This window comes from Hipposideros armiger, unplaced genomic scaffold (assembly GCF_001890085.2).
Source record: "Hipposideros armiger isolate ML-2016 unplaced genomic scaffold, ASM189008v1 scaffold_210, whole genome shotgun sequence".
NCBI classification, from domain to species: domain Eukaryota; kingdom Metazoa; phylum Chordata; class Mammalia; order Chiroptera; family Hipposideridae; genus Hipposideros; species Hipposideros armiger.
This window is the reverse complement of record NW_017731560.1, coordinates 1,966,303-1,980,592: the sequence shown is the minus strand read 5'-3', so window position 1 is coordinate 1,980,592 and position 14,290 is coordinate 1,966,303. Positions and strand designations below refer to the sequence as shown.

General features: G+C 40.5%; 1 pseudogene; it reads left to right on the top strand.

Moving 5' to 3' along the window:
• Positions 1 to 3,005: 3,005 nt before the first annotated feature.
• On the top strand, positions 3,006 to 6,882 carry LOC109388874 (zinc finger protein 532 pseudogene; annotated as a pseudogene).
• Positions 6,883 to 14,290: the final 7,408 nt, after the last annotated feature.

Sequence of the window (14,290 nt, the reverse complement as noted above, 5' to 3'; positions counted from 1 at the left end):
ATAAGTCTTGGAGATATGTGGGTTTCAGAATGCATGGTGTGGGAAGAAATGTGATGAAGGAAAAAGGTGAGGGTATCTTCACCTGGAAAATTTAAGAGTTATTGCCTCCTCCACAACACCAGCTGCCATCTGCCAATGAGAAGGCAACACATCCATGGAGAGCAGCAATTAGAGCTAATTGGGTTTCTTCTTTTTCATACCTGATACAGGTCCCCATTGAGATCAGGTAAGGAAATCTATTAAAGACAAGCTGTTCTCAGTGTATCACTTAATTCAAAGTACTTAAAGAGGCTGCTAATTACATGCCATGCTCTCCAAGGATATTTGAAGCTCCAAATGGTGGTTTCTGTAAGCTTAAGTTTTTGTTTCTTAAACCAGAATGCAAATAAGAAATCCTTCGAGGAAAACGTGAATTACAGTGTGACGGCAACGCCTTGGGAAAGGGTAGATACATTTGCACGGGCTACAGTTCAGTTTGGCCTATATGAATCCAAGTATCTGGATAAACATGATAAATTGGATAAACATTCAGCTTGAGGGATATTTCTTGTGCAAAATTTTCAGGTGCCTGTTTGTATATTTTGTTATCTGGAAGAATTACAGTATTTCATCAAGCTTAAAAGAGTGGGCTCACCAGTCAGACAGACTAGCTTGTGAGTTCTGGCTCTGTAACCTTAGATAACTGAACTAAAATAGCCTCCCCTGATCTTTAAAACCCTCATGTGTAAAATGGAAATACTAATATCTACCTTACCTCACTAGGCTGTTATAAGCATTAAAAGAGATAATGCATGTAAAATCCTCGGTGCATAAGAGGTATTCAATACATGTTAATTATTATTTTAGTAGTTATCATCATTATGATCATCTTTAACATCATTACTGTATATCATTGGACCCTTTTATCCTTTGATATAGTAAAGAACTATTGACCAATAAGGTATCTGAATAACTATACAGTAGTCTGACACCTGAAAATAGAAGATAAGAGCCAAATCTGTGAGGCTTCTCAGTTTTGTCAGGATTTCAGTTTACTATCATCTTTGGCAAGCAATACACAAGTTGAGCACTCAGTTACATCATGTATTAGTTGATTGAGCAACTTTTGGAAACTGCATCCTGCTGTCCATCATCTGGCTTACAATGGCAGTCCAAACAATAAGACCAGACTGGATCCACCTTATTCTTTCTGGAAGAACCATATTTCCTTCTCTCTTTACTTAATTGCCACATTTCCTTTACTAAAATCCTTTTGACAATAAGTAATGTGAAGGAAAACAAGGGCTCTCTAATTGGAATAGAAGGCAGGATAAGGAGGGAAGGACCTGCTAAACTGCTAAGAGTTTGGTCCCAACTTCATCATACACAGTCTGATAATTAAGTTTGGAAACTTATTGCATTGATGTTGCTAACCATTTTTGATATCAGAGGAATTATTCATTATGAATTTCTACCAATTGTACAAACAGTTAACCAAGTTTACTATTTGGAAGTGCTGAAAAGGTTGCGTGAAAAAGTTAGACAAAAATGACCTGAACTTTTCGCCAACCATTCATGGCTCTTGCATCATGACAATACACCAGCTCACACAGCACTGTTGGTGAGGGAGTTTTTAGCCAGCAAACAAATCACTGCATTGGAACACCCACCCTACTCACCTGATCTGGCCCTCAGTGACTTCTTTCTTTACCTGAAGAGAAAGGAAGTATTGAAAGTAAGACATTTTTATGACATTCAGGACATCAAGGGTAATACGATGAAAGCTCTGATGGCCATTCCAGAAAAAGAGTTCCAAAATTGCTTTGAAGGGTGGACTAGGTGCTGGCATTGGTGCATAGCTTCCCAAGGGGAGTACTTCAAAGGTGACCATAGTGATATTCAGCAATGAGGTATGTAGCACTTTTTCTAGGATGAGTTCGTGAATTTAATTGTCTGACCTTCACATTTTATAAATAAAGGAACAAATGCCTTTTGAATTCTCACCCCTTGATTAGTCAGTGGGAGGGTATTCAATGGTTGTGGTATTGATAGATGAGTGGCTAAGGAGGTTTTGAAAACTATCCACAAATTATGTGATATTCCACCTATCAAAAGATAGGATTGAAGTCCTCTCCCTAATCTCAAAGGGCTTGTGATAGCTTGGGCCAATAGAGCATAACAAGGGCACTGGGCATGACAGTAGCATCCACAATGTAGGAAGTGAATTCCAAGGCTTGGTCATAAAAAGTGATGCAGATTTTGCCTTGTTTGTTGTAAACTTGCTTTTGGGGCACTTAGATAACATGTAAGAAGTCCAACTATACTGAGACCAACATGATGTAAAGAAAACCAAATTACATGGAGAAGCCATATAAAGGTGTTCTGGTTCAAAGTCCCTCAGGAGACAGAAGTGATGTCTGTACAAGGTCTATAGGGTCTATTTTATATCTTCAAATTCCTCCCGTTAAGAAGTGGGATCTTTGCTGCCACCTGGGCTGCATCCCCAGCCATAGGCTCGGGCGTGGCTGGCAGTCACGCTGCTGCTGCCATGACACGGAGTAGAGTGTTGTGCCGGGGAGGTGCGGGGCCCAGGCCAGGGGCACAGCGAGGCAGCTCCACCACACAAGCACACACAGACCCCGGCAGCAGGAATGCAGATGAAGTGCCTATAAAATGGAAGCCACTGCAGCTGATGCTACGTTGACAGCAGCAGCCACAAAAGCAGCAGCTGGCAGCACAATGCTGAACCAAGCTCATCCGAGCTGAGGCCGAGAAGCCTGGGCTTGACGGCTGCAAAGGCCAATCCCGGGAAGGGGGCTATGTTCTGTTTTGTGCTTTTCCTTTTAGAAGCTACTAAAGGGTGTTGGGGATACTTCTGACTATTATGAAGGCCAAAAGGCCTGTTAACTGGGGCTGCTTTTAACCCTTTCATGTTTGCAGAGAATGACACCATGTGACAGTAACTGAACCATTGGTCCAAAGTATTTCCCAAAGGTAAAGGGTCACAAGAACATCTGATCAAATTCATGACCATGGGGAATATGAATTCCCCAGACTTTGACGACCTCCAGGGAGCATTTGACACTCCAAATATGGTCAATCCTAAAGCAGCTATTGAATCTGGACACAATGGCCAGGAAAGCCACATTAAGCACAATGCTCACACAGATGATGACTACCACATGCCATCATCTTCTGATGTTGGCAGCCGTGTTAATGTGAAAAACATTGGGAAAATCAATTCCTCTAAGGGCATGGAGAAAGATAGGCACAGTCCCACCAGCAATGGCTTACATAATGGTTTTCTCACAGCATCCTTTCTTGACAGTTACAGTGAAGATGGATCGAAGTCCTTGAAAGGAGATGTGCCTACCTCAGAGGTGACTTTCAAAGACTCAATTTTCAGCCAGTTAAGCCCTATCACAGCTGACGACGATGAGAAGATAGAGGTGGATGGCCCCCCTGATGAAGAGGACGTGCGTTCAACTTTTAGATCAAATGTGTTGACGGGGTCGATCCCCAACAGGACTATGATAAACTAAACCACTTGCAGGGGAAAACTTAAGCAAAACTGAAATCTTAACTTCAGGCAATATAGATAAAAACAAAGTTGTTATGAGAGAAACAAAAACAAATTCTATAAATCTGAGTGTTTATGAACCTTTTAAAGTTATAAAAGTGGAGGATGGATTGAAGGAAAACCCTGAAAAGGTGCTTGAAAACAGGGTCCATGATGGGAAGCTGAGCTCTGAGAAGAATGACACCACCCTTGATGGCATGATACCATCAAGGTCAAAACTATTCTCCAAGCTTTCTTCGTACATAGCTGCAACCACAGCTTTTAGTGCTAAAAAGGCTGCTTCAGACTCCTGTAAAGAACCAGTGAGCAGTTCATGGGAATCATCTCCATTACCAAAAGAAGTAAATGATAGTCCTAGAGCCATTGAAAAGTTTCCTGAATCCCAGAGTCTCATTGATGGGATGAAAAAAGCATCCCTAAAGCAGCCAGAGAGCCCAGGAGCATTTCAAGTGAAAATAGCAGCAAGGGATCTCTGTCATCCCCTGCAGGGTCAACAACAGCAATTCCCAAAGTCCGCATAGAAACCATTAAGATGTCATCTGGGGAAATAAAGAGAACAGTGACAAGGGTATTGCCAGAGTTGATTTTGACTCTAGAAAAAAGCCTCCTAAGCAATCAGGGCCTGTGATGGCATCTGTGAGGTCACTTCTGTCATATCCAACTTCAGCTGCCATCCTTTCCTCTACCCCCAGAGCACCTCTGCAGTCAATAGTTGTTACCAATGCAGTGGCCTCTGCAGAGCTGACCCCCAAACAGGTCACTATCAAGCCTGTGGCAACTGCCTTTCTCCGAGTGTTGACTGTGAAGAAGGTGGGATATCAAGTCATTCATTAATTTGAAGCTCACTAACAACATGACGGTCAAAGCCACAGTCATATCTAATGCTTATGTACAGCGCACTAGCAGCACCATCATTAAAGCTGCCAATACCATCCAGCAGCAAACTGTTGTGGTGCTGGCATCCAGCCTGCACAACTCGTGCCAAAGACTGCTCAACTTGTCAACCTTAATTTTCTGTCTCAGTGTGTCCAGACCACCTCTGAACTCCACCAAGTGCTAACCAAACCTCATCAGTAAATAAAGCAGAGAATAATCAATGCAGCATCCTCACAACCACCCAAAACGGTGTCTATAATATAGGTAGTGCTCTCCTTGCAGAGCTCTGTGGTGGAAGCTTAAAACAAGGTGCTGAGTAGTGTCAACCCAGTTCCAGTTTACATCCCCAACCTCAGTCCTCCTTCTAATGCAGGCATCACATTACCGACCCGCAGGTACAAATGCTTGGAATGTGGTGACTCCTTTGCTCTTGAAAAGAGCCTGACTCAACACTACAACAGATTCAGCATGCACATTGAAGTAATGTGTAACTACTGTACAAAGTACCTTGTTTTTTTACAAGAGCAGTCTCCTCCCCCATGCCCACAGGCATAAAGAAAAGGGAGTCATCATGTAGTGCTCCCACTTAATTCTAAAGCCAGTCCCCAAATGATTGTTTCTCCATCAAGCAATACTTCTACTGCACCTCCCACTCTCCCAAGCACTGTAGGGGCTGGCACACATACTGCAACAAAAATTCAGTCTGGTATAACTGGGACCTTCATATCAACTCCTTCAAGCACACCCATCATTCCAGCTATGCCTGTGGATGAAGACCCATCTAAGGTCGGCAGACATAGTCTGAAATGTTTGTGGAGTGTAATGAAGTTTTCCAGGATGAGACATTGCTGGCTACACATTTCCAGCAGGCTGTAGATACAAGTGGACAAAAGACTTCCACTATCTGCCAGACGCTGCTTCCTAACCAGTGCAGCAATGCATCACACCAGAGAATCCATCAGCACAAATCTTCCTACACCTGCTCCAAGTGTGGGGCCATCTGCAGGTCAGTGCACTTCCAGATCTACGTCACCAAGAACTGTCTGCACTACACATAGAGAGTTGATTTTCGATGTGTACATTGCAATGTTGTGTATTCTGATGTGGCCGCTCTGAAGTCTCATATTCAAGGTTCTTACTGTGAAGTCTTCTCAAGTGTCCTATTTGTCCAATGGCATTTAAGTCTTCCCCAAGCACACATTCCCATACCTACTCATAGCATCCTGGCATCAAGATAGGAGGACCAAAAACAATATATGTGTTCCATGTGTGACACTGTGTTCACCCTGCAAACCCTGCTGTATTGACACTTTGACCAACACATTGAAAAGCAGAAGGTGTCTATTGTCAAGTGTCCAGACTGTTCTCTTTTATATCCACAAAAGCAACTCATGATGGAGCATATCAAGTCTATGCACGGAACATTGAAAAATATTGAAGTGCCTCCAAATGTGGGTATAAACTTGCCTTTGAGCATTAAGCCTGTGACTCAGAATTCAGCAGCAAATCAAAACAAAGAATACACCAGATCCATGAATGGAAAAGAGAAATCGGAAAAGAAATCTCCATTTCCTGTGAAGAAATCAGTGGAACCCAAGAAAGTCGCCAGTCCTGGGTGGTTGTGTTGGGAGTGTGACCGCTTGTTCATACAAAGAGATGTTTACATGTCCCACATGACGAAGGGACACAGGAAGCAAGTGAAAAAAATCCCCTGCCACTAGCGTGACAAATCTTTCAGCTCATCACACAAGCTATGCGGTCACAATTGGATCAAGCACAAAGGCATCAGGAAAGTTTATACCTGCTCTCACTGCCCAGACTTCAGGCGGACCTTTACAAAATGGTTGTTGCTGGAGAAACATCCAGCTCATGCACAGTTTTAAGGATCCAGACTTAAAAGAAATGACAGAAGCTGCCAAAGAGGAGGAAACAGAAATTAAAGAAGATACCAAGGTTCCCAGTCCCAAGCGGAAGTTGGAAGAACCAGTTTTAGAGTTCTGACCTCATGGAGGAGCAATTACTCAACCATTGAAAAAGCTAAAGATAAATGTTTTTAAGGTTCATAAATGTACCATGTGCGGCTTCACCACCAAAAACCTGCTACAGTTCCATGAACACGTCCCTCAGCTCAAATCGGATGGCTCCTCCTACCAGTGCCAGGAGTGTGGACTGTGCTACATGTCACACATCTCACTGTCCAGGCACATCTTAATTGTGCACAAGCTGAAGGAGCCTCAGCCAGTGTCCAAGAAGAACGGGGCGGGGGAAGAGAACCAACAGGAGAACAAGCCCAGCCATGAGGATAATCGTCCAACGGTGCAGTGTCTGACAGAAAGTGCACAGTGTTCACAAAAACGTTCATAGCTGAAGCTGCCTTCAATGCTCACATGCGGACACATGGTATGGCCTTCATTAAACCCAAAAGAGTGAGTTCAGCTGAAAAATAGCCACACACCTTCCATAAGGAAAAACCCTGTTCACACTGGAATAAAAAGGACATTTTTGTTACAAAAAGTTTGCAGTATAATGGAGTTAACAGTACTGTCTAGGCTGTTGCAATATATTCTCTTTCAAGGTACCTTCTTCACCTTGTCGTGTATATCCTCGATAAGTATAAGAAAAGATGAAATACTGCCATTTGCGACAACATGGATGGATCTTGTGATTATAATGCTAAGCGAAATAAGTCAGACTGAAAAAGTCGAGAACCATATGATTTCACTGATATGTGGGATATAAAATTAAAGCAAAAAAGGAACAAGACAAACAAACAAAGCAGCAAAAATTTATAGACATAGACAATAGTTTAGTGGTTACCAGAGGATAAGGGGCGAGGGCGGTGGTAGATGAGGGTAAACGGGATCAAATATATGGTGATGGAAGTAGAACTGACTCTGAATGGTGAACACACAATATGATATATAAATGATGTATTACAGAATTGTACACTTGAAACCTATGTAACTTTACTAACCATTGTCATCCCAACAAACTTTAATCAAAAACCATTATTTGAGTTTAACATATATTTAAATGAATAGTTTTTCATACTCTATGTTATATGTTTTCACCAGTATTTAGTAGAAAATGTTTTGAGTTTGTTTTTCTTTTTTGGGTTAGAATTTTTCTTTTTGTATTGTTTCTTTAAAACAGAGTTCTTAGTAACAGGGGCATTTCCTGAATTCAAATAAGCCATTTTGTATGTAACAGTTTTAAAAGGGTTAACTAATTACAGGCTAAGATAATGCCTTTTTTAGTATTTTTAATTTTTAGAATTCACTACATAAATTGTAGGTGATTGTGTGTCTCAAAACACTGGGGACTTTTAAGTTTCCTAGCACTATCCTCAATGTGCCTGCTCTGAGTCCAGGGGTGAATATTGCAGATATCTGCACTCTGGCACTGTGTGACATCTTTTCCAGGCCATGCCAACCTGGTGTTTAAAGCAGCCTTGCAGGTGGTGAATAAAATCTTAGATTGGAAATCCAGTAAGGAATGTGGATTTCCTTAACTTCATCTTAGAATGGGGAAGAAAGGTATTCTAAAGGTAAAAATGGGGGCTGGTTGTTTTCTGGTCAGATTTGCAAGGTTGGCTTAAAGAGCACATGGAGATAAAGTTAATCAAAGGGCTGGACTACTGTAAAAGTTACGAATATGTGGTTAGACCAATACATTTATATAATCAAGTTTTTGTCATGTAATTTATTAACTATTATAAAGACAACAACTAATGATACCAAGTATGTCTCTGGCTCTTGACAGGAAAAAAAGAAAGAAAAAATCACAGTTGACTTAACCCTTTGCTGTCTAAAGAGTTGGTGTTTTCTGTTCTGGATGCTACTGCCAAACGTTCTGGTACTTAGAGTTGAGATGCACAACTTCACCCACCAACTTATCAATGCCGCAGCCTGTACATCAACTGGCTGTGAGATTCAGCGTTGAGCCACCTGGGGTTAGTTCAGTCATTTCCATAAGTTTATTTACTATCAGTAGTTATTAAAGTGTCCCTTCCATTTATAGTTCTCTGGGAGAATTCTATTTTTTGTTTTTCATTTTGTGTTTACTTTGGCATTTTGTTTCTTGTATTCATCCCTAAACATGTTTTGTACTTTTTTTTAAGAAAAGAAATTCTTTTGTGTATATATAGATACTTGCATGGTATACTGTACTCAATGTTGGGTTCCTCAAAAGTTCTTGCTGCTGTCAGGTGTTATGCACTACATCCATCATAACTGTATTAAACACATTTCATATGTAAATAAACGTGGGGCATTTGGCCCTTGACAAAAAAAGTGAGATCTCTATGTTCCTTCCCTTTAAATATGGAAGAACCTTGACAGCTTTGACCTATTTAGCATGACCAGAGCACTAATAAAAGGTGACAGTGACAACCAGCATCAATTGCTAGATAGGTGATTAAAGATGCCTCTAAATGATCCAATTTCCTAGCTGTCTGATCCCCTCCAGTCATAAAATTTTTCAAGCTGAGGACCCAGACACTGTGAGGCAAAGACAAGTCATCCCTGCTGTGACCTGTCCAAATTCTGGACCCACCGAATTCATAAGCATAATTCAATTATTTTTATTCCACTAATTCTGGGGTACTTTGTTATGGAGGAATGGTAATTAGAATAGTGGCCATGGAATCCATGTTATTTTAGAAGGCAAAAAGTAAGTTAAAGAAATTCAGCTATATGGGAAAATGTATCTTTACTGACACTAGATTTAAATACATACACATATATATATATATATGTATAATATGTATAATATATATATAATACCATTTCATATTTTTCTACACTCACTTAAAGAACTGTTTCTTTTTTTTTCCTTCTGAAGAGAAGATTTCCTGCTTCTCTCAAGCAGAGAGAAGTACTTCATTCATCTTGGGTGCTGTCACTGTGTCATGAATACTCCTCTATTAGTGTCCTTGTTATACTTGTTGCACATGTTCTCTCTCCTCTCCTAAAATAGCTAGTCTATATCACTTCTGTCTCCCCAGTGCATTGCATTGAGGGGCTAGTTAATACATTTTTGGTGATTAGACGAATGTTTCCAAAGATCATTTTAATCTGAGCTGGCTTCACTCTCCTCTAAATGTCAGGTTTCACCATGTACCAGGTCGGCACCAAGCTTCCTCTAACAAAATTGAAATATAGATGAGTGTCTGAGCCATCTGTCCTGTTGTGTTTTATTTAAGGTCATCTGCAGCTTTAACATCCAGCTTTTACCACTAGCATTTCATACATTCATTTCCTGTAGTTCTGCTTCCTACGAAAGTAAATACATGGAGGGATGATCACAGTAGTGAGGAAGCCAAGACTAGAGCTAAAAGCAACAATAACCACAATAATAATAAATGAAACTAAGAGTTAATGAAATTTTACTATGCTATAGTCAATGTACTAATGTTTTACATACATGATTCCATGATATCTCTGTAACAGCCATATGAGATAGACACTATTATTATCAACATTTTACAGATGAGGAAGTTGAGGTTCAGAGAGGGTAAATACCAAAATTTCACTGCTAGCAAGTTTTAGCATCCAGGCCTATCTGACTCAAAAGCTTAGTCTACTGACAAATATAGCCATAAATATGCTGGCTTCCTTGCAATTTTTTTAAAAACTTTTTAATGGCAAAAAAACAACACGTGTCTGGAATTTAAAGGCATTTGAGGCACTAGCTTCCTTGAATGAGGAGAGATGTTTCAAGAGTTAGGTGGAAGCAGGTTTTTCTTTTTAGTATGAATCTTTCCTACAAAGGACAGCTGTGAAGATAGTTATATATTAGTCATTTCATAGGATCAGGGGCAGGGAGGAGGGTAGGTGTGTGCTAAATTCAGTCATTTTTCTACTCTGTGATCCACTTGCCCCTGCAATTCCAGATAATGAGATTCAAAACTTGTTTTCCCTTATGTTGCCACCACCAGCCAGGTTTATCTCCTCTGTCCCCAGCTGAAATCCCTTGGAAGGGGGCAAGGAGCACCCTCTGAGTTTGGGAGAAGACCTCATGAGAGAGGGCTCGCTCTTGATGGGCACTTCAGATGAAAGAGCCATATGGGTGACAGCCAGAAATAACTGTTGGGCAAGAAGACCCCAGATCTTACCCACTAGCAATAACAAGTACTTGAAGGTGATGATTAACGCCAACTCAGCGTCTGTGCTGCTAATGTGAATACAGATGAAGAATATACAATAGCTGACAAACCGAGGAAAAAACTGAGAATTTGGTTTAACTGTATGGAAGTAATTCTAATTACAGGCATTTATGTAAACTGTTTACAATTTATGCCTAATTGCCACCAAGCACAATAACAATTACGCATATCATTAAATATATGTCAAGTTAATTTTGCTGTAAATTTTTATTATAACAGCAAACCCTGTATGTGTATGCTCTGTCTTCATAATTTGTTGCTCACACTTACAAAAAAATGAGACAGAACATTGGCTGGGGGGACCAAGAGTGTGGAAGTTGCAGAGGTTACTGCCGGGGGTTGAATATTTACTATGTGTAGCACACAAAGTAGATAATCAACAAATGCATAAATCCCTGCAGCTAACTTCACCAGAGCCCTGTAGGCAGGTCCACAATCTTTTATTCATTTATTGTTGATTCATTGGCCTTATTCATCCCCACAGCATGTCCCAAACATTGTCTGTTCTTCTTGGCCTCTCAACTTATCCCCTCCTCTCCCCAATTTTTGTTTAGTGAATAAGAATGACCTCATCCTGGCCCTTGCACAGCAAGGCTGGCTGATACCCCCCTACTTTGCCTCCTAAATTTTCTTAATATTGCAATCTTTTTCTCCAGTGGGCCTATGGCCTCTGAAAAATAGATATGCCCTTCACCTATGCTCTGGCCACTTCCCCTGCCACCTCCTCAAGGACTGGTTCTCTTGCCCAACATTTCACCAAGTCTTCAATCTCTTTCCCTGTTTTTTTTTTCCATGCACATAGTAGGCACTTAGTAAATCCTTGTTGAAATTTCCTTCAGGGACACATGGCACACAATGGGACACACACACACACATACACACACACATACATACACACACACACACACACACCTATCCTTACTATTCTCCCAGCTACTACCATTTTCTCCCCTTCTTTTAATTTAAGCTTGGACTTATTATACATCTTATGTATCCAATTAGGTTAGAAATTCACTGTGAGAAAGTTGTTTCTGTGTTATTTTTTTCTTACTTCTTAGCACAGCTTTAAGCACTCAAAAAACGCTGAAAGTTCCCCACTCATTGATCTTCACAGGCTGATTCTTTTGGGGAAGGATGGGGATACGTAGTACTTTCTTGTCCAACTTGATCTTGGAGAGCCTGAGTAGGACAATAGAAAGCATATGTCTTTGGTAACAGACCTGAGCTCCCCCTTCTGAGCTCTGCCACTTAGTAACTAAGAGAACTTGGGCAACTCACTTCATCTTTCTGAGGTTCAATTATCTCATCCAAAAAAATGGGGACAATAATAGTACCTATGTTACTAGGCTGTTATGAGGATAAAATGACAACCTGATGAAAAGGGCTTGACACACACTAGTAATGATTCTTCTTAGGCAGAAGCTTGTTACTCCAGTGGCTCACTCATGATGATGATTTTTTCCTTTTACTTTGGTGATAATGAGGTAGGATTTCAACAACCTCAAGCCTACTTATTATCTATGTTAATCTTTTATCCTTAGGTCTAGGTCAGTAGTCCTTATTCCTGTAAGACTTCATACTCCTTTTTTTAAAATATTTTTATTTCTCAATTACAGTTGACATACAATACTATATTAGTTTCAGCTGTACAACACAGTGATTAGACATTTATACAACTTATGAAGTGATCACCCCAATAAATCTAGTAACCATCTGATATTATATATAGTTATTATTGACTATATTCCTTATGCTATATTTTACATCCCCATGACTATTTTGTCACTATCAATTTGTGTAATTCCTTCTCCATTTTCACCCATCCCCCCAATCTCCCTTCTATGTGGCAACCATCAAGAGGTTATATGTATCTATCAGTTTGTTTCTGTTTTGTTTGTTCATTTATTCTGTTCCTTAGGTTCCACATAGAAGTGAAATCAGGGCCGGCCGAGTGGAGCGATGGTTAAGAGCTGCCTTGGGACGCCAGAGGGCTCTGGTTCGGATCCCACATATGAGGGCCAGTGACTCAGCCCTCCACTGCTAAGATGATGAACAACAGCTCAACCTGGAGCTGGGCTGCCCTGAGTCGCCGGTGACGGCGTAGGCTGCAGCCCCTGTGGCAGTGGGTTGCCATGGGCTACCTATGTAGCCAGCAGCCAGCATGAGCGGCCAGCAGCCGCAGTGAGCGGCCCTCCAGAAGCCGGCGACTGATCTGCCTCACCCGGGAAGAGCGCCATGATGGTGCCAACTTGAGCCAGTGAAGCAACGTCCTCCGCAACTAGACTGAAGAACAAAAAGGACAGCAACTTGTCTGTTCTCCTTCCCCCAATTCCCCAGTGCTGTCCCCATCCCCCCAATTCCCCAATAAAAATCTTTAAAAAAAAAAAGAAGTGAAATCATATGACATTTGTCTTTCTCTGTCCAACTTAGTCCACTCAGCATAATTCCCTCTAGGTCTATTCATGTTGTTGCAGATGGCAAGATTTCATTCTTTTTTTATAACTGAGTAATATTTCATTGTATACTTGTACCTCTTCTTTATCCATTCATCTATTGATGGACACCCAGGTTGCCTCCGTATCTTGGCTATTGTAAATAATGCTGCAATGAACATATGGATGCACATGTCCCTCCAAATTAGTGTTCTGGGTTTCTTCAGATAAATACCCAGAAGTGGAATTACTGGGTCCTTCTTTGTCTCTTGTTATACAGCATTCGTTTTAGTCTATTTTGTCTGGTATTAGTATTGCTACCCCAGCTTTTATGTCTGTTTCTTTCCATTTTCATGAAATATTTTTTTCCATCCAATTACTTTCAATCTGTGTGTGTCTTCCAATCTGAAATGAGTCTCTTGTAGGCAGCATATGTAAGGGTTTGTTTTCTTATCCATTTGGCCACCCTATGTCTTTTTTTTAATTAAACTTTATTGGAGTGACAATTGTTAGTAAAGTTACATAGGTTTCAGGTGTACAATACACCCTATGTCTTTTGAATGGAGCATTTAATCCACTTACATTTAAAGTAATTCTTGATAGATATGTAGTTATTGCCATTTTATTATTCATATTTAAATTTTTTTCTCTGCTTCTTCTTAAAGAAGTCCCTTTAACATTTCTTGTAATACTGGTTTAGTGGTAATGAACTCCTTTAGCTTTTTCTTGTCTGGGAAGCTCTTTATCTGGCCTTCGATTTTAATTCATAGCTTTCCTGGGTAGAGTAATCTTGGTTGTAGGTCCTTGGTTTTTATCACTTTGAATATTTCATGCCAATCCCTTTGGCCTGCAAAATTTATGTTGAGAAATCAGTTGACAGTCTCATGAGGGCTCCCTTGAAGATAACTAACTGCTTTATTTTGTTGTTTTTAAGGTTCTATCTTTATCCTTAACCTTAGGCATTTTAATTATGATATGTGTCTTTGGGTTCATCTTGTTTGAAACTCACTGTGCTTGCTGGTTTTGTGTGTCTATTTCCTTCACCAGGTTAGGGAAGTTTTCCATCATTATTTCTTTAGCTAGGTTTTCAATTCCTTGCTCTCTCTCTTCTCATTCGGGTACACCAATGATGCAAATGTTAGTACGCTTGATGTTGTCCCAGAGGCCCCTTAAAGAATCCCCATTGTTTTAGATTTTTTAATTCTTTTTGCTGTTCTGATTGGGTGTTTTCTGCTACTTTATCTTCTAAATCGCTGA